General features: G+C 46.7%; 1 protein-coding gene across 5 annotated transcripts in view; it reads right to left on the bottom strand.

The window, feature by feature from the left end:
- The window catches only part of card14 (caspase recruitment domain family, member 14), a 159,896-nt gene that overhangs the window by 105,214 nt on the left and 36,024 nt on the right, over positions 1–18,658 (bottom strand). The window contains exon 1 of one of the 5 annotated variants that reach the window (XM_072483489.1): positions 440–514. The exons of 3 other annotated variants lie outside the window; for them this stretch is intronic. The gene's annotated coding sequence lies outside the window, so the exon portion shown is untranslated. One more of the 5 variants, XM_072483490.1, reaches the window with a different exon arrangement.

Raw genomic sequence — 18,658 nt, 5'->3', positions numbered from 1 at the left:
GTATTTTGGATGCATACAAATTTGACTAGGCTAGCACACCAGTAAATGCACACACATTCCACATATCGACTCTACTGAACAGAGGTGCACATGCGATACCTACCACGCTCAGAGAGGCACAGACTTATACTTCATTATTATAATGACAATTAAAACAAAAAAACAAAACAAGATCACACACAAATTATTGTAACACCAGAAATCAAAGCCCTGCTAAATCCTCTTTCCAAACCAACACAACATGTGCATTTGTGACAAATCGCAAGGGGAATAAGAAAGTGACTGTGCAGCCACAACAATAGAGTCCATTTTTAAAGCCTTTATCAAAATGCAAGTATTTTCATACCTGTCTCTATTCAAAACATTTAAGAATCGCACAGTCAGATACACAAAAATGCACCTTGTTTTTTTTTACCTTTCAAATAATAATCCTCCTTACCAAACCCAATCATGCAGAATGATGCCAGAATTCAAAGCCTCCTGTGAACCCTGCTGAGAAATTACAGCACCCACACAGTGCTGTCAGCCTCTCTGTTGTGTTCCAGTCAGGCTCTTGTAATTGTATTGTGGACCAGACTATGCTTGAGATTGCTTGAAAAGGCTGAGCTTTTATTTATGCTTTAGCCCGAAGCTGTGGGGAAAATGGGTGAAATACTGTCCTTGTTAAATTAAAAGAAACTGACAAGGATTTGTCTTTTTCTGTTTGAAATATGTGCATTCGTAAAATTATTTTATGTTGTCATTGAAATGTAATCTAATTCGTTGTATACCTGGGGATACATTTCCTCGGATCCTGGTCTCCCACCATAACTTTTCTGGAAGATTGGGGGAATTCTGAAAAGAAATTGGGTAATAGAATGTTCCTGAAGACTATCTCCTGTTCTTCCACTCAAGTTAGGATAGGGCTTTTGGGGAACATCCATGGAACCTCTTTCCTCTAGATTTTCAAAAACATTCCTGATCAGTTTTTACTGATTTTCACTACCGTGTAACTCACGGAACTTCCTGAAACCGAGCAGCCTTCCACAACCTCATGAGATTTAGTTCCATGCATATCTGCCACTCCCTGCTTCCCAATCCTGGAAGTGGCAATTTACTCTGGATTACGAGGGGTGGGATTCTCCGTCCCACCGCACCCGTATTCCGGTGCGGCACGCCCCCCACTGGCAGCGGGATTTTCCGTCCCGGCAGCCAGCCAACGGGGTTTCCCATTGTGGGCACCCCCATGCCGTTGGGAAATCCGCGGGCGTGAGTGCGCTGCCGACGAAACGGAGGATCCCGCCGACAGAGAATCGAGCCCGGGGCTTACTTATGTGGGCAAACCTTTCATAAGGGGTGATCTCTGAAATGACACAATAACTTGCATTTATTTGGCACCCTTATACAGAAAAACATCCAAAAGCACATCGCAAAGGCATAATTACACAAAAATGGATGGCAAACCAAAGAATGAGATATTACGGGAGATGACCAAAAGCTGTATCATACAAGTAAGTTTTAAGGGTGGCCTTAAAAAGAAGGTGGTCGAGATGTTTGGCATGGGAAGACTAGAGCAAAGACCATGGGCTGGTTGTCAATGGTGGGATGAGGTTTAGAAGAGCACAATAATCTAGTGACAATGGAATGGAAATGTTGAGTTTCAATTTTAAAAAATAACATTTCTTAGTGTTTTAAATAAGGTCTTTTCGTCAGTTTATGCATTCTTGAGGATCTTCGCCTCAGTTGGGAGTTATTTATGTCTCAACCTCATTATTGAACTGTAAGCTAACGTCATGTCAGGGTAATGATGCCATGTTGGAAATAATAATTATCTTTATTGTCACAAGTAGGCTTACATTAACACTGCAATGAAGTTACTGTGAAAATCCCCTCGTCGCCACATTCCGGAGTCTGTTCGGATACACAGAGAGAGAATTCAGAATGCCCATATTACCTAACCTGCACATCTTTCGGGATTTGTGGGAGGAAACCGGAGCACTTGGGAGGAAATGCATGCAGACACAGGGAGAACGTGCAGACTCCGCAATGACAGTGACCCAAGCTGGGAATCGAACCTGGGACCCTGGCGCTGTGAAGCAACAGTGCTAACCACTGTGCCACCGTGATGGAAACAATATGTGGGCAGCACGGTAGCACAAGTGGATAGCACTGTGGCTTCACAGCGCCAGGGTCCCAGGTTCGATTCCCCGCTGGGTCACTGTCTGTGCGGAGTCTGCACGTTCTCCCCGTGTCTGCGTGGGTTTCCTCCGGGTGCTCCGGTTTCCTCCCACAGTCCAAAGACGTGCAGGTTAGGTGGATTGGCCATGCTAAAAATTGCCCGTAGTGTCCATAAGGGTTGGGAGGGGTTATTGGGTTGCGGGGATAGGGTGGAAGTGAGGGATTAATGTGGGTCGGTGCAGACTCGATAGGCCGAATGGCCTCCTTCTGCACTGTATGTTCTATGTATGTATCTAATATACTAATTAAAATAACAACAAAAATATGTTTTTATTCGCTGCTGTTTGGTGATAATAAAGACTTGGATTGAAATGCAGCGGTTAATAATAGCAAGATGAATACGACTTGATGTCCACAGTAATAGCTCAATTTTGTAAGGCAATTAGAAGTCTGTTTAATGGAATTTGCTTTTGTTCCACTACAACAAAGTTTATCAAATTGAGATCTGTGGACCCCAGTAGGCTTCCAAAGGAGTCTACAAGGCCATCCATTTCCTATGGGCGGAGCTTTAGTGCCCTCTCATAGGATGGGCGGGGCTGTAAAATGCAGTGAGTCATTCAAAAGTCCATTAACTTTGATGTGGAGATGCCGGGTTTGGACTGGGGTGAGCACAGTAAGTCTTACAATACCAGGTTAAAGTCCAACGGGTTTGTTTCAAATCACTAGCTTTCGGAGCACTGCTTCTTCCTCAGGTGAACTTAACTTTACCGTTAACTTTGGCAGGGCTGTAAAATCCCATTGGTGTAAAATTCCACCCACTGGCTTTGTTTTCCTGGTTACTTACTGGCACCTTTTTTTCTGTTTCTCAAAGTCTGTTCAAATCCTTATTTGAGTGAAACGATACAAATAAGAATAATATTAGGGTAGCTGGCAAGTGCACAGATGTTAGCTCATAGGATTTCTTGCTGCCTATTTTTGCCCATCAGAATGCACAAACCATAAGCAATATTGCATTATGTTAGCATAAAACAAGAAACAGGAGCAGGAGTAAGCCATATAGCCTTTGAGCCTACTTTGTCATTGAGAAAGATCATGGGCGTTTTCTCCGAGCCCCCGCGGGGTTGGAGAATCGGCAGGGGGTGGTGTGAATCCCGCCCCGCCGCTCTGACACCGGCTGCCGAATTCTCCAGCGCCGGCTTTTGGGCGTGGGGTCAAGCCGCGCCGGTCGGAGGCCATTGGCAGTGGCGATTCTCTGGGCCCCGATGGACCGAGCAGCTGGCCGTTTTCAGCCAGTCCCGCCGGCGTGGATTAGACAAGGTCCATACCGGCGGGACCTGGCTTTGAGGGTGGCTTGCGGAGTCCTTGGGGGGGCGCGGGGGGATCCGGCCCGGGGGACCCCCACGGTGGCCTGGCCCGCGATCGGGGCTGACCGATCTGTGGGCGGGCCTCTGCCGTGGGGGCATTCTTTCCCTCCATGCTGGCCTGTGTAAGGCTCCGCGATGGCCGGCGCGGAGAAGAAACCCCCTGAGCATGGGCAGGAATCACGGCAGCGGTTCTGCGCATGCGCCAGAACACGCTGGCACTCCTGTGCATGCGCCAACTCATACCGGCCGGAAGAGGCCCTTCAGCGCCGTGTGGCGCGGCGCCAACCACTCCAGCGCCGGCCGAGCCCCCGGAAGTGCGGAGGATTCCGCACCTTCCGGGCAGCCCGACGCCGGAGTGGTTCACGCCACTATTTGGCACTGGTAAGGCCCGCCCTGCCGATTGCGGGAGAATCCTGCCCCTTGTCTATCTTCTACCTATATTGCACTTTTCTGCACTATCCCCATATCTCTTGATCCCTTGGTATTCCAAAAAATGATCTATTTCTGTTTTGATGTGCCTGCCAATAGCTCTCTGAGGTAGAGAATTCACAGCGCCAACGTCCCAGGTTCAATTCCCGCTAGACTCACTGTCTGTGCAGAGTCTGCACGTTCTCCCAATGTCTGCGTGGGTTTCTTCTGGGTGCTCCGGTTTCCTCCCACAAGTCCCAAAAGATGTGCTTGTTAGGTGAATTGGACATTCTGAATTCTCCCTCTGTGTACCCGAACAGGCGCCGGAGTGTGGCAACTAGGGGATTTTCACAGTAACTTCATTGCAGCATTAATGTAAGCCTACTTTGACAATAATAAAGATTATTATTATTAGATTTACCACTCATTGAGTGAAGAAATTTCACCTTATGTCAGCTCTAAATGACCACCTCCTTATTCTGAGACTCTCGCCCTTAGTTTTCGATCTCCCATCCATCTACCCCATCAAGACCCTTAAGAATTTCATCTGTTTCAGTGAGATCAACTCTCATCCTGCTAACTCTTGGGAATTATAGGTCTGATCTACTCGGAGGATGACCCCCTCATCCCAGGAATCAGCCTAGTAAACCTACTTTGCACTCTCTCTAAGATCCTTCCCTCGAATAGGAGACCAAAACTGTGGACAATACTCCTAAGTGTGGTCTCACCAAGGCCATGAGTAATTAGTGTAAGATTTTTTTCCTCTTAACTCTAAACTCTTTGTAATGAAGGCGAACATACCATTTGCTTTCTAATTTTGTGATTGACGTGTGTACCAACATTTCTCAATCTCCCACCATTTAAAAAAATATATATTCTGGCTTTTCTATTTTTCCCACTAAAATGGAACTTCACACTTCTCCACCTTATATTCCATACGGCACATTCTTGCCTACTCACTTAACGCCATTTGCGCCGGCGCGTTTGACGCGGCGCCAGCTGAGGGCCGCTGGAATCGGCGGAGCCGCCGATTCTTCAGCCCGGATGGGCCAAGCGGCCGCGCGGATACGACAGAATCCCGCCGGCGCCGTTCACCCCTGGTCGCTGCTGGCGGGAACTCTGCGCGAAGGGCCGGGGGGCGGCCTGTGGTGGGGGGGAGGAGGGCTCCGTCCCCGGGGGGGGGCCTCCGATGGGGTCTGGCCCGCGATCGGGACCCACCGATCGGTGAGCCAGCCTGTCCCCCCCAGGCCTACCTTCCTGCCCGGCTGGCCCCTGAACACCGACGCCATGTTGAGTCGGAACCGGCGCGCTGAAGAAGTCCCCCACGCATGCGCAGGTTGGCGCGGCCCAACTGCGCATGCGTAGGTTGGCGCGGCGCCCATTTGCTGCTGGGAAGGGAGGCTGAAGCGACGTGAACCGCTCCAGCGCTGTTGTGGGGGACAAAATCGGTCATCCCCATGCCCGTTTCACGCCATCATGAAACGCGATGGTGTTCATGACACCGCAAACACTTTGTCTCCATTTTGGAGAATCGCCCCCCACAACTTTGTATCATCAGTAAAATTTAACTTATTACACTCAGTCCACTCATCTAAGTCATTGATATTTACTGTAAATAGCTGAGGACAGATCGCTTTGAAACCCCGCTTCTTTCCTCTACAGATTAGGGGAATTTCAGACGGACACATTCCAATGAAATCTACAGTTAAGTAGCACTGATGCCGATATGCCAAATGGCGGCATCCCGTGCTATAGTTTCTTTGTGATGTTTTTCTTTTGTTATCAAGTGCATCAAAGAAAACATGTAAGCTCTTCATGTGCTATGGAAGCAACACAAAAAACATTTTTTTTGGAATTTTCTTTCAGTTACAATGAATGAAATTCACATTTTGCCACAAATTGATTTTCTGAAGATGACTGCTCTCTGAAACTGATTTTTTTCCCCTGGTCTCCAACTTGTTAAACAGAGGTATTTATTTCTTACATGATGAGAAATAGGACTGGGAGAACAGCTCTGTTAATGATTTTTTTCTGTTGTCTGGAGCAAATGCAGCTATTTGCAGACATATCTGTTCCTTTTAGAGTGTGAAATCTGATAGTTCTGCAAAATGCCACGTTTTCTCCAAGGCTTTTATGGGCTGCACTATTCACTCGATTTAGACAAAAGTGATGGTTTTGACTTTTAACTCTGCGCAAAGTTTCCAGATGAACCCATTCAATTTCAGACTCAGGTTAATCAGAAATTACTACAGTAGCAAAGCACAGTACAGTATTTACATGTACGACTTAGGTTCCTTCATTGGTGTTTCTAGGGATGAAGAGTTCTAAATTGAGCTACAAGTGCCATTGAATAGAAAGAATTGAGCTGTTATTTTCAACGGGAATTCAGTTCACCTCCTAATTAGGTTAACTGAAATTCTGGATTGAGAGTGGAATTGTATTGAGAGTAGAATTTTATTGAGTGATGCAATACAAATAAGGAGTTTTTTTTCTCTTTCTTGGAGTAATTAGGTTTTCAAACTAAAATAAATGGGGGCACTCTGATAATTTTGCAAGTTACGAAACTGAGTATTGTGATAATGACCGACACAGACGAGAAAACAATAACTCAATCCCTGACCAGTGCTGCATTTGCTGATCCCAGGAAGAGTGGCAGAGAGGATGGTTTTAATTGGACTCAGCAGCCGGAATTCTCTGACCATTGTGATTCAGTTTTCCCACCGCCAGCCCACCCCTGCCCGTGGTTTCCTGGTGACGTGGGGTGGCTTTCAATGGTAAATTCCATTGACAAGCAGTGGGAAGATAGAATCCCGCCACCAGAAAACGGCACGCCGCTGGGAAACATGCGACTGGGGGAACGGGAGAATCCAGCCCAGTATCTCAAGTTTTGGAAAGAAATTCAGTTTAGCTTTCAGTTCGAGCTTGTTAATTTTGAAAAAAATTATTCGATTAAAGGTTTCATTTTGTGAAACTCAAAATTATCAAATCCATACAAACAAAATACCATTTACAAACCCCTACCCTTGGAGGAAAATAAAACTCAAACCATAAACCACCTCTTGTCCCCTGTTCTCCCCCGCCCCCCCCCCCCCCTCCAACCCACTGACTGTGACCAATTCCTAAAGATAAAAGCCAAAGGTCACCACCTCCGGTAGGCCCTGGCCCAGGACCCACCCAACATAGCCACCAACCTCACCCCGAGGACGAGACACATAAAAGCCCTGAGTCCCAGTCAGATCTCTTCCCCCTATAATCCTGAAAAAAGCTTTCCAGAAAAATGACTCCCTCCTCTCTCCCCCCACCATACAAACAAGCTAGGTTCACTGAACCTTGTCCAAGTCGGTCCAACAAGCTGCAGCTCCTTCCCACCTCACTCCCATTCACGAGCTGAAACTTTAAGGCTAGCAAAGGTAACCCCCCACCCAGGATGTATGCTCAAAGAACAAAGAAAATGGCACTCCCCAGTCCATGCCGGATACGGAGAGTAACCAAAACCCAACAATGGGCTGGTTTAGCACAGAGCTAGCTTTTAAAGCAGACCAAGGCAGGCCAGCAGCATGGTTCAATTCCCGTACCAGCCTGAATGTGGCGACTAGGGGCTTTTCACAGTAACTTCTTTTGAAGCCTACTTGTGACAATAAGCGATTTTCATTTCATTTTTTCAACACCCACATAACATTTAAACTCCCCCTGGGAGTTACCCTGACTACTACCCCAGACAACTTGAATCCCAAACGTACAGCAGATACAAACCACAACATATCTCAAACCAAACCCTACCAACCAACCCGATAAGTCTCAATCAAATCCATTTACTCAAGGCCAAGTTGATGCTCCTTGACAAAAACTTCCACCTCCTCCAACAAGTTGAAAAAATTGATCTCTCGACCCAAAGGTCACTCTCAGCTTCACCGGGTACACCACTCCAAACCTGACTCCAATCCTGAATGGTGCTGACTTCACCTTATTAAAAGCCACATGCCTCTTTGCCAATTCCGCTCCGACATCCTGGTCTATTCTGATGATGCTTCCTTCCCACCTTGAGTCCCGATTCACTTTGGCCTATTGCAGAACCTGCTCCTTCTCTTGGAAGCCATGAAATCCAATAATCACTGCCCGCGGTGGCTCATTCACCCGAGGCTTCCACCAGAGTACTCAGTGGGCCTGATCCAACTGAGGAGAGGACAATTGCCTGATCCCTCCCCCCCCCACCAAAAAAAGCTTGACGAACATCTGAGAAAAGTACTCAGTCGGCATTGGGTCCTCAACCCCCTCCGGCAACCCCACCATCCTGAAGTTCTGTCTCCTTGACCTGTTCTCCATGTTATCCACCTTTGCCCTCAGGATCTTGCTCCTCTCCTCCACTAGCAACATCTCAGCTTCCAATTAGATGATTCAATCCCCATGCTGTGACAAGGCCGCCTTCACACTCTTCAGCAGCTCTCCATGCGCCTTCACCAGCTTCTCCCGGATCAAGTCAAATGCCTCTTCAATTGACCACTTAAGGGTAGGCTTGGTAGTAAGGGCTGTGCTCTCATGTTAGCTAGGTTGCGGACAACACAACAGCCCACCATGACATTTCATACATGCTCTGGTGTGGAGGATGTCCCTGGCGAGGCCCAGGCAGTGGAAGTGTTGCTTTGGAACTTGGTTGATTTGCTCCATCATGTTCCTTGTTGCCGCAAGACTCTCATTATAGGAGCACTCATCCCATGTGGTCAGGAGCTGGAGGTGAATCATTAACTAGGTGTAAAGCTTCCGACACCCAGCAGCCAGCATCTGGTTCTCTGTAGTGGACCAAAGATGGTAGATATGGCTGACTGCTGCAGGATGAAAGCATTGATGCTGCTGCCAGGATAGCAGGCATTCACCAAGAGAATCTTGCGATCATGGTCAGACACCAATTGGACATTAATAGAATGGCTCCACTTATGGTTATGGAACATCTCTGTTAAAGTGGGGCCTGCAGATCTATATGTGTGCAGTCATGCACCCTGCACCATCGGTATTGGCACCAACTGTGGAAAGCCAGATGTTCTCTCCTCTTGCTTCTCTCTGGTCAGTGAGGATAGGGAGGTCCTTTCTCCTTCTGAACAGGGCCTCTGTCACCTACCTGAACAATGCTTGGTGGTGAACTGTGAGATGTTGCTGATGCTGCCTTCTCTCAGAAGGAAGGATCCACTGGTGTAGAAACTTTGGGCAACGGTGGGCTTGATGGTCACTGGCAGTGCCAACCCCAGCCCTGTTATGAGGCACTAGATTGGGTTGGAGCAGGTGGCATGGTTCAGTGGTCACCCCCTTGTTGAAACACTGGCACCTCACCTGCTGCTCCTGGCTGAGGCGCAGGTCGGAGAAGTGATCATTAAAGACAATTGGTAAGTAGAATCATCCATTAAGAACCCACCTCCTCTTCCCCTCTCTGTTGTCTGTGCTCCGTTTCTAAATGGTGCTGCAGTTCGTGAGGGAGTACAACTGGCCCCCATTTCTGAACCAGGCTTTCCAGCTCCTCTGACCTCCTTGTCAGGATCCAGCACCACTCACTTGAAAATCATAAAAATGAGCACAATTCCTCCAATAGTGTAACGCAGGCCTACCATTAACTTTATGGCAGTAATCAAAACACCATAGCTGGAAGTTAGATGGCTAGCCCTCTACATAACTTGGGGAGCAGGGTGAGGGGGTCCCTGGTGCAGCTGAACGAATGCTCAGGATAGGGCTCAGGAGAGGCCATTAACAGGGCCTGCAGAACTCAAAGCAGACGTTTGGGTGCCAAGTCATGTCTGGGTGTTATCTGGCATCACAATCTGCCCATTCTGCTTGCTCCTATCGTGTACACAAAGAGCACGCCTGCTCTTGTGTCATGTCAGTGTAGGGGTGCATTAATTTACATTATTTGTCTTTAAACAAAAGAAGCAAAGTGCAATCTAAAATGAATCCACCGGTGAGTCATTCTACCAATTGCTTGAAAATAACTGAGCAACTGTATTTTCATCTGTCATTAATGCTTTCCACAATTATAACAATTCCATTGCTTTAAAATTTAAATAACCTTCAGATCCTCTCCCCTGACAAGATAATATGGTACTTCAATCAAGTCGGTTGCTTCGTGAAGGAATTTTATAATTAACTTATTATTATTCATGCAAAACATCACTTACATAAGTCCAAGATCCTAAATTTTAAACCTTGTTCAGTAATAGTTCTCAAAATTCAATTTATTTAATGATGTGAAAGCCTCTCAGACATGGAGCATTCTAACAGTTAATAATCGTTTTCTTATTTCTTTTGATTCTATGGATTGCTCTCATTCTCATCTCACACAAAATATTAATTAGGAAAATGTTTATCATTCCCTTTCACAATTTCTCATTTCTTAATTCACGTAATAACACACGCTATCGGCCCAGATTTTATGCCAGTAATGGCAATGAAACTGGTATTGTTTGTGGTCATTAGTCCTCTGAAGCTGAAAGCAACGTCTGGAGTTTGGACACCCGCAGAATAATTTGGAAATCCATAAGTTGCTGTCGGTGATTTTAGGCTTCTCCAAACGTCGAGCTGTTCTGGTCTCCCCCAAAGGACTGCAATCAACTAGGAATCATTAAACTGATGGATTTTTCCGTTCTTGTGCTCATAGGGTGGAATTTACTGCCCCTCGCAGTTAGCTTCACTTAAATATGTCTGCGGCAGAGTATCCCCAGGCCTGGGATTCAATGCCCGCGCCTGGGATACCTCACGGTGGTGCCGTCTAACACTGGTTTCCACAAACGTGGACTAGGCATAATGGCACCTGGAGGGGGGCTCTCCCAGATGATCAGAGGCCCTGGGTGTTTGGGCTCTGGGCAGGGTGGTACCCTGGCACCCCTGATGCCACCCAAGCACCTTGGCACTGCCAGCCTGGCACCTTGGCACTGTCACCCAGGCACTGTGGTAGTGCCACACACTAAGCTGGTAGGGACACTGTCAGGGTTCCAGGCTGCCAGTGCCAAAGTGACCGGGTTCCAGGTTACCTTGCCAGGGATCAGGACTGGGGGTGCCCTGCCCTTATGTGTGGGGCACAAGGACCCCCTAATCGCTAAGTAGGACGTTAGGCGGGTCCGGAGGCCGCAGTGAGGGGGGGGTCCGAGAGATCGAGGTTGCATTTAAAAATGGCATCCCGATCTCATCCTGCACCAATGAGCTCAGCTCGTTAGTGCAGGAAGTGAGGTAAGTGCAGTCTCAGTGGGGCGTTTCCCACAGAGGTCCCCTCCCCCAAAATAAATAAAGTCCCGTTCGATAGCAGGGTTGTTTTCAGCACTTCAAGCACCTGGGAAAGACCCCACTATCCATGCCCAAAACGGGACTCCATTACATGCTGCCAAAAAGTGATCATTAATCTTATTTTCAAAAATTAAGCCTCTAATGTACCCGCCCTTGCAGCCTAATGTTGAATGCAGGCCTGTGAACCCAGCGTGCCTAACTTGATACAAACAGATAGCTAGAATATCTTCTTGAGGAATGAGATACGAGAATGAAAAGTACATGTAAAAATCTATTTGGTGTGACTGAATAACTATGAATTCTGAAAAAGGATACTTTTAGCCTTCATCATTCAAACAATTCTGAATTGGTGTAACAGCACTGTGAAAGTGACCACGAAGGACATGGGGGATCGGCAATAGATCTCCCCATGGGCTTCGTGCAATACGAATGGGAGATGCATGGCAGGAGTTCAAAACCTGCAGTTCCAACTTGGACCGGCATCTCTGTAGGTCCCCGGGCTGGGATGCAAGTGTTGTAGGCTGCGGAGCGACCCTTTTTGTGACTTTAATAAAGGGAGTTATCGTTAGAAGTCTGGCCTTGGCAAAGTTATTGCAAGCACATATGCACATTTTTTACTGCTCAATTATCTTATACCATTGAGACTTATTAACCTTGTACACAATAGGGCCTGGTAGTAAATCAGCCTGTACCTTGAGGCATGGTAAATGTGCAGGGAATGAGCCACAGAAGTAACACCTGAGCAAATGTGTAAAGGGAAAGAATAAAATGGTGCAACTGCATTCAGTTCCTCTAAACACCAAATGGGACATTCCAGAAAAAGACTTGACCTTAACAAGAACTAATCAACAACTGGTTGCATGGGCATCATTGTAATAGCATTAGAACTGATAAAAATATACTTTCTTCCCTCAAAAGAGCAAAAGCCAATTGTTAATTTGACTTGCTCAGCGACTGTAAGCTTGTACAGACTTTGGAATGAGCGCTAAGGAGTATGGATGTGATAGGTAAAAGAAATGCTGTTCTGCCTCGCTAAGAGCAGGGTGAAGAGAATATTTCAAATATGAGAATTCAAAGAATGTAAAGTTAATTCTGTTGCCCTGCGACCATGTAAACCTATCTCATGTGCTGCAGGGGAAAGGTGTTCTTACATACAGCATACTGGAATTCTCCATAACAGGCACCAGTGTGAATACAACTGATTTTTTACCTCATTTATTACCATTGGTAATATTGCTAATACTTGGATGTCATGGTGCAAAAAGTATTTCCGTGATCAAAAGCACCACTAAACATACAGGCGAACTGTAACTCGTACCTCCCGCAACTTAACGTCTTATTGCTCTTAAACAGAAGCCTTCTCTTGCCTGTAGCACGAAGGTGGAGACAGCTGCGAGTAATTGCCAGTAATCCAAGAGCCAAACCCAATTCCCTCGGGTCTTATGTATGAGTCATAAGCTGTTTTATTACATAGGTTTGGGGACTGCTTTCCATTTGGGAGCAGAAGTCGGTTCATCTCTAATTATTATGTTTTTCTGGTTAATTACAGAAAATATTTGGATGCAGTGTTTCTAGTACCTAGCACTGGTAAAAGCAGTCCCAGAAAAATAGAATCCTGCTGTGGGTCGTGCCTCCCAAATAAACGTTGGTGTGTTTATGCTTCTCAATCTACCTTGCAATTTGGATCTAATGACAACCTTAACTGACAGTGACACAGGAAGAAGATTTCTTTCTTGTCTTTGGCTGAACATCATGGCTATCATTGCAAAAAGAACCCAACCCTGATCATTCTGTAATGTCGTGGGACCTTTCATATGTTGTTAAGTCATTATTTCATGAAGAGTTAGTGATGAAGCACTTCATGATTATTTTTTAAGTGTATTTTGAAACCACTCTCCATTCCCTTTCATTTGTGAAATGAACTGCAATAAGATGTCCCACCTCAAAATGTTAATTTGAGGGGCTGCATGGTGGCGCAGTGGTTAGCACTGCTGCCTCATGGCGCTGAGGACCCGGGTTCGATTCTGGCCCCGGGTCACTGACCGTGCTGAGTTTGTACATTCTCCCCGTGTCTGCATGGGTCTCACCCCCACAACCCAAAGATGTGCAGGATAGGTGGATTGGTCACGCTAAGTTGCCCCTTAATTGGGAAAAAAGGAATTGGGCACTTTAAATTTATTAAAAAAAAGAAAAATAAATAAAAATAAAAAAATGTTAATTTGCCATTTACTTTTTTAGATCCTTACTCCTCTGTTGTGCATTCCCAACGTCATATCTTGTTTGGTAATAAGCGATGTATTCTTGGTTTCCTTCACTAGTTGGAGATAAAGTAGCTATTATTTTTTGTAGTAGTATTAAGCAACTAATCTGTGCGTCAGTGATAGAGACAGGAAAAGATCAGATGGTGTCCACACAATCTCCTGAGAAGCAAAAGAAAGGAAAAAACATGGGCGTCATTCTCCGATCCCCCGCCGGGTTGGAGAATGGCCGTTGGCCGCCGTGAATCCCGCCCCCGCCCCCGCCGAAGTCTCCGGTACCGGCGATTGGGCGGGGGCGGGAATCGGGCCGCGCCAGTTGGCGGGACCCCCGCTGGATTCTCCGGCCCGGATGGGCCGAAGTCCCGCCCAGGAATTGCCTGTCCCGCCGACGTAAATCAAACCTGGTATTTACCGGCGGGACCAGGCGGCGTGGGCGGGCTCCGGGGTCCTGGGGGGGACGCGGGGCGATCTGACCCCGGGGGGTGCCCCCACGGTGGCCTGGCCCGCGATCGGGGCCCACCGATCCGCGGGCGGGCCTGTGCCGTGGGGGCACTCTTTCCCTTCCGCCTCCGCCACGGCCTCCACCATGGCGGAGGCGGAAGAGACTCTCCCCACTGCGCATGCGCGGGAAACTGACAGCGGCCGCTGACGCTCCCGCGCATGCGCCAGGAAACTGACAGCGGCCGCTGACGCTCCCGCGCATGCGCCGCATTTCCGCGCCAGCTGGCGGGGCAACAAACGCCATTTCCGCCAGCTGGCGGGGCGGAAATCCCTCCGGCGTCGGCCTAGCCCCTCAATGTTGGGGCTAGGCCGCCAAAGATGCGGAGCATTCCGCACGTTTGGGCCGGCGCGATGCCCGTCTGATTGGCGCCGTCTTTGGCGCCAGTCGGCGGACATCCCGCCGTTGGGGGAGAATTTCGCCCCATATTCCCAAATTAGGGAAAGAAAAGATTTCACTTTGAGCTCCAAAGACTAGGAGGCAAACTTCAAGAGACTATGGAACTTGTATTACAAATCACGGCTATCTTTTTTTTCCTTTTGAAACTCAAGGCATCTTCAACTTGCCCATTCACCTGTAGAATTGTGACGCTCCACGAAAATAGATTATGAGGGCCAGAGATGTTCTTCATCAGTAATTCTGAACTTACAATACCGTTATAAACTCAGTTATACCTTGTACGGCACATGATGGAAACTCTTCAAGGGTTTTTACAGCTAGACTAATAGCATAATAACGAAAGTTCACATCAATTCACATTATTTCAGTAGAATTTGTGGGAACATCAACGATGGATCCTGTAGAGGATCAGGGAATCAATGACACCTACATCTGGAGTTCTGCGTTTAACTACACATGTGCCGATGGTAGTATTGACAGTCCGTTTCACAGTTTTAATATCGATGAACACTGACAATTTTGCTGTCATTACAACTGCAAAATCCAAGGCAATATAAAACCTGCTAATATCCTTCATAAATAAACAAACATTTAAATTACTTTTCAATTTTGAAATACTTTCAGTTCGGGAATATCTTAACATGCAGTAGCAATATTTCCCCCACTTTGAACCGAGAATGCTTTTTGAAATTCAATCATTCTTCTGGTTCAACATGGCAAGTATTTTGTACCAGCGTAATAGCAGCAATGGGATCATCTGCTTTCTGAATGGAGATATTGACCAGCACACCAAGAGAGCTTCCTACTCTTCAGTTATGAAATTCTTAACATCCATCAGCGCAGCCAAATGATGCATTTTAATTTCACATCTTGAGAACAGCAGTTAGTCCTCCTGAGTGTTGTAAGTGCCAACCTTATTTATGTGCTCATATCCTACTGTGTGGCTTGAAACCACACAAATCTTTGGTCCAAAAGCGAGAGTTCTACCGCTGACACAAAGTCAACATTGAAATCCTTTCTCGTGAACGTTTCTTTAAAGTATATTTTAACAAGTTATTTATTTACCAGACATCAACAACAGTCACAAGGAAATAAGGTTAATTCATCATCGGTCAATGTTTATGTAAAATGCTATTTATTCATCGTATCTAATACCTTTTGCAATGTCCTCGATAACATCTAATCTTGTCAAACACAAGCATTATTTGCTGCCTACATTGATCTCAAATTTTCAGTTAATTGTTAATACTATTTGAACGCAGTAAATGCTAGTCTGCTTCAAGCTATATTCCAGTAACTTTATTGCCTTGCTCTAATGACTGCAATATGCCAGCAAACATAGAGCCAGACATTCTTTCCATGCAAATAAATCCATCAAGCCAGTCTATCAGACCAGAACCTTCAGTCCCATCTGAAGAACTTTATTTAAAACTTTTTGAAATGGCAATTAATGGATTCCCTTCATCCAAGAGTTTAGATATTTACTCAAATAATTGCAATACCTTTTCAAGACAAGACCTATTATTTTTAAAACAATAGTCCAGCGTCTGATTGATCCCACCAGCGGAGAGCTCGCTGGATTTCCTCAAAATTCTGGTATTGCCATATTGAGTGGGCTGCCCAATCCCAAAGTACACGGCAGGTTCCCCCTCCCCCACAACGCAAACCCTAATCCCCCCCCCCCCCCCCACTCCCATTGACAAGGAAGGCACCCCCAACCACTCATTAAGGAGCAGTGTCCTTCCCACACCACAGGAATAATGCGTCACCCCCACAGCATGCACATATGAGAGAGATTGAGACCTCGACCTGTCGACCCTGTCCCCCCCCCCATCAGCCATGCCCATCAGCCCTCCCATCAGCCAACACAATCAGCCAACCCCCATCAGTCACCCCTTTAGGCTCCCCCATTCAGTACACACCCCCTGGCATTGCCAATGGTGCACTGCCCCCTGGCGCCATGGCACCTGACACCCGCACCTGGTGCGGTGGAACTCGAAGGGAGGTCAAGGAGGTCATGTGCCCCTCTGCTACTGCCAGGCTGCAGAGGGGAGGGTTTCCCCAAGGATCCTGGGGGTTGGGTGGGTTCAGGCTGTAAGGTGAGGGCTTGACCCCGGGACCACCCCCTACCGGGATGGAGGTCCCATGGTCTGCCCCTTCCAGACTTGGGCAACCTGAAGATCATATTTGGCATGGTAATCTCAGGTAGCCCCCTGGTGAACAACATCTTCCTGGTCCTACTTGGTTAACTCTGAAGTGGGCTCCACACCCCGGCCTGCTCTGCCTGACAGCTGAAGAGCAATCCAGGCAGTTCAGTGAAGAATCAATGCAGGAACACTTTCCCTTTCCTAACATCTGTCCCCTCAGCCCTATGCTTTTGAAACTGCAGCTGTTACAAGTGTCCGAGGTTTCCTGGAAAGTCCACTTGAAAAGACTTCAAATTCTGTGAGATCCTTTGAAATGCAAAATATCCATTCAATTTCACAGAGCAATACCTTTCACTAACTTGTGATTGACAGTTTAATGATTCAGACATTTCTGCTTTGGGGGATTGTTTATTTAGCTTTCCCTTCATGCTTGAATGCACCTCAAGTACTCTGATGCTAACCACAATGTTCAGAAACACTGTTGCTATGATTGACAGCTCCTCACCACGCATCACACAAGCTCACCCACACATTGATTCTGTCTACACCTCCCACTGCCTCAGGAAGACAGACAGCATTATCAGAGAGACCCCTTCCACCCAGGTTTTGCCTTCTTCCAGACCCTTCTATTAGGCAGAAGGTACAGAAGTGTGAAGACCCGCACATCCAGACATAGGAACAGCTTCTTCCCCTCAGCTACTAGACTCCTCAACGACTCCCTCTCGGACTGATCTGTTCTCTGTAAGAACACTATTCATGATGTCCTATGCAGCTCTTGCTCATGAGTTTGCTTTGTTTGGCCCCTTGTTCCGCACTGTAACCAATCACTATTTGTTGATGTACCATTTGTCAATGTACTCTGTCGATTATTTTTTTTTGTCTACTATGTGTGTACTGTGTACGTTTCCTTGGCCGCAGAAAAATACTTTTCACTGTACTTCGGTACATGTAACAATAAATCAAATCAAGTAAATCAAATCAAAGCGTCTAAGTGGTTTCACTTCCTCTTTACTAACAGCAGAAAGCACTTTGCTGCTGTTTTAAAGGCATTTGTCAGAGGGTGGATAGGGTGGCAGCTGGGTGAGATGGTAGATGAGTCAGGGGTAGTCAGGTCAGCAGTTAGTCAGGTTGGAGCAGGGGATGCTCGGATGTTGGGGAATAGTCAGATCTAGTCAGGAGGTCAGATGGTCAATGGACAGTTGGCTCAGGTCAGAGGTTAGCCAATGGATCCGTGGGGTTGTCAGGTGGTCTGGGATGTACCCGGGATAGTCGGGATTTGAGGGGGAATCAGGAAGATTGGTGTGAGTGATTTGATTTATTATTGTCACATGTATTAATATACAGTGAAAAGTGTTGTTTCTTGCATGCTATACAGACAACACATACCATACATAGGGAAGGAAGGAGAGACTGCAGAATGTAATGTTCCAGTCATAGCTAGGGTGTAGAGAAAAGATCAACTTAATACGAGGAAGGTCCATTCAAAAGTCTGATGGCAGCAGGGAAGAAGCTGTTCTTGAGTCAATTGGTACGTGACCTCAAACTTTTGTATCTTTTTCCTGATTGAAGAAGTTGGAAGAGAGTATGTCCGGGGTGTGTGGGGTCCTTAATTATGCTGACTGCCTTTCCGAGGCAGCGGGAATTGTAGACAGATTCAATGGATGAGAGGCTGGTTTGCCTGATGGATTGGGCTACATTAATGACTTTTTGTAGTTTCCTGCGGTCTTGGGCAGAGCAGGATCCATACCAAGCTGTGATACAATCAGAAAGAATGCTTTCTGTGGTGCATCTGTAGAAGTTGGTGAGAGTCGTAGGTGACAAGCCAAATTTCCTTAGTCTTCTGAGAAAGTAGAGTCGTTGGTGGACTTTCTTAACTATAGTGTCGGCATGGGGGGGACCAGGACAGGTTCTTGGTGATCTGGGCACCTAAAAACTTGAAGCTCTCACTCTTTCTTCTTCGTTCCCATTTATGTAGACAGGGACATGTTCTCCTCTACGCTTCCTGAAGTCGCTGACAATCTCCTTCATTTTGTTGACACTGAGGGAGAGATTATTGTCGTTGCACCAGTTCACCAGATTCTCTATCTCATCATTGTTTGAGATCCGACCCACTACGGTGGTGTCATCAGCAAATTTGAAAATCGAGTTGGAGGAGAATTTGGCCAC

Source organism: Scyliorhinus torazame, chromosome 18, assembly GCF_047496885.1.
Source record: "Scyliorhinus torazame isolate Kashiwa2021f chromosome 18, sScyTor2.1, whole genome shotgun sequence".
NCBI classification, from domain to species: Eukaryota; Metazoa; Chordata; class Chondrichthyes; order Carcharhiniformes; family Scyliorhinidae; genus Scyliorhinus; species Scyliorhinus torazame.
Note: the sequence above shows the minus strand (reverse complement) of the source record. Positions and strands in the feature narration are given on the sequence as shown.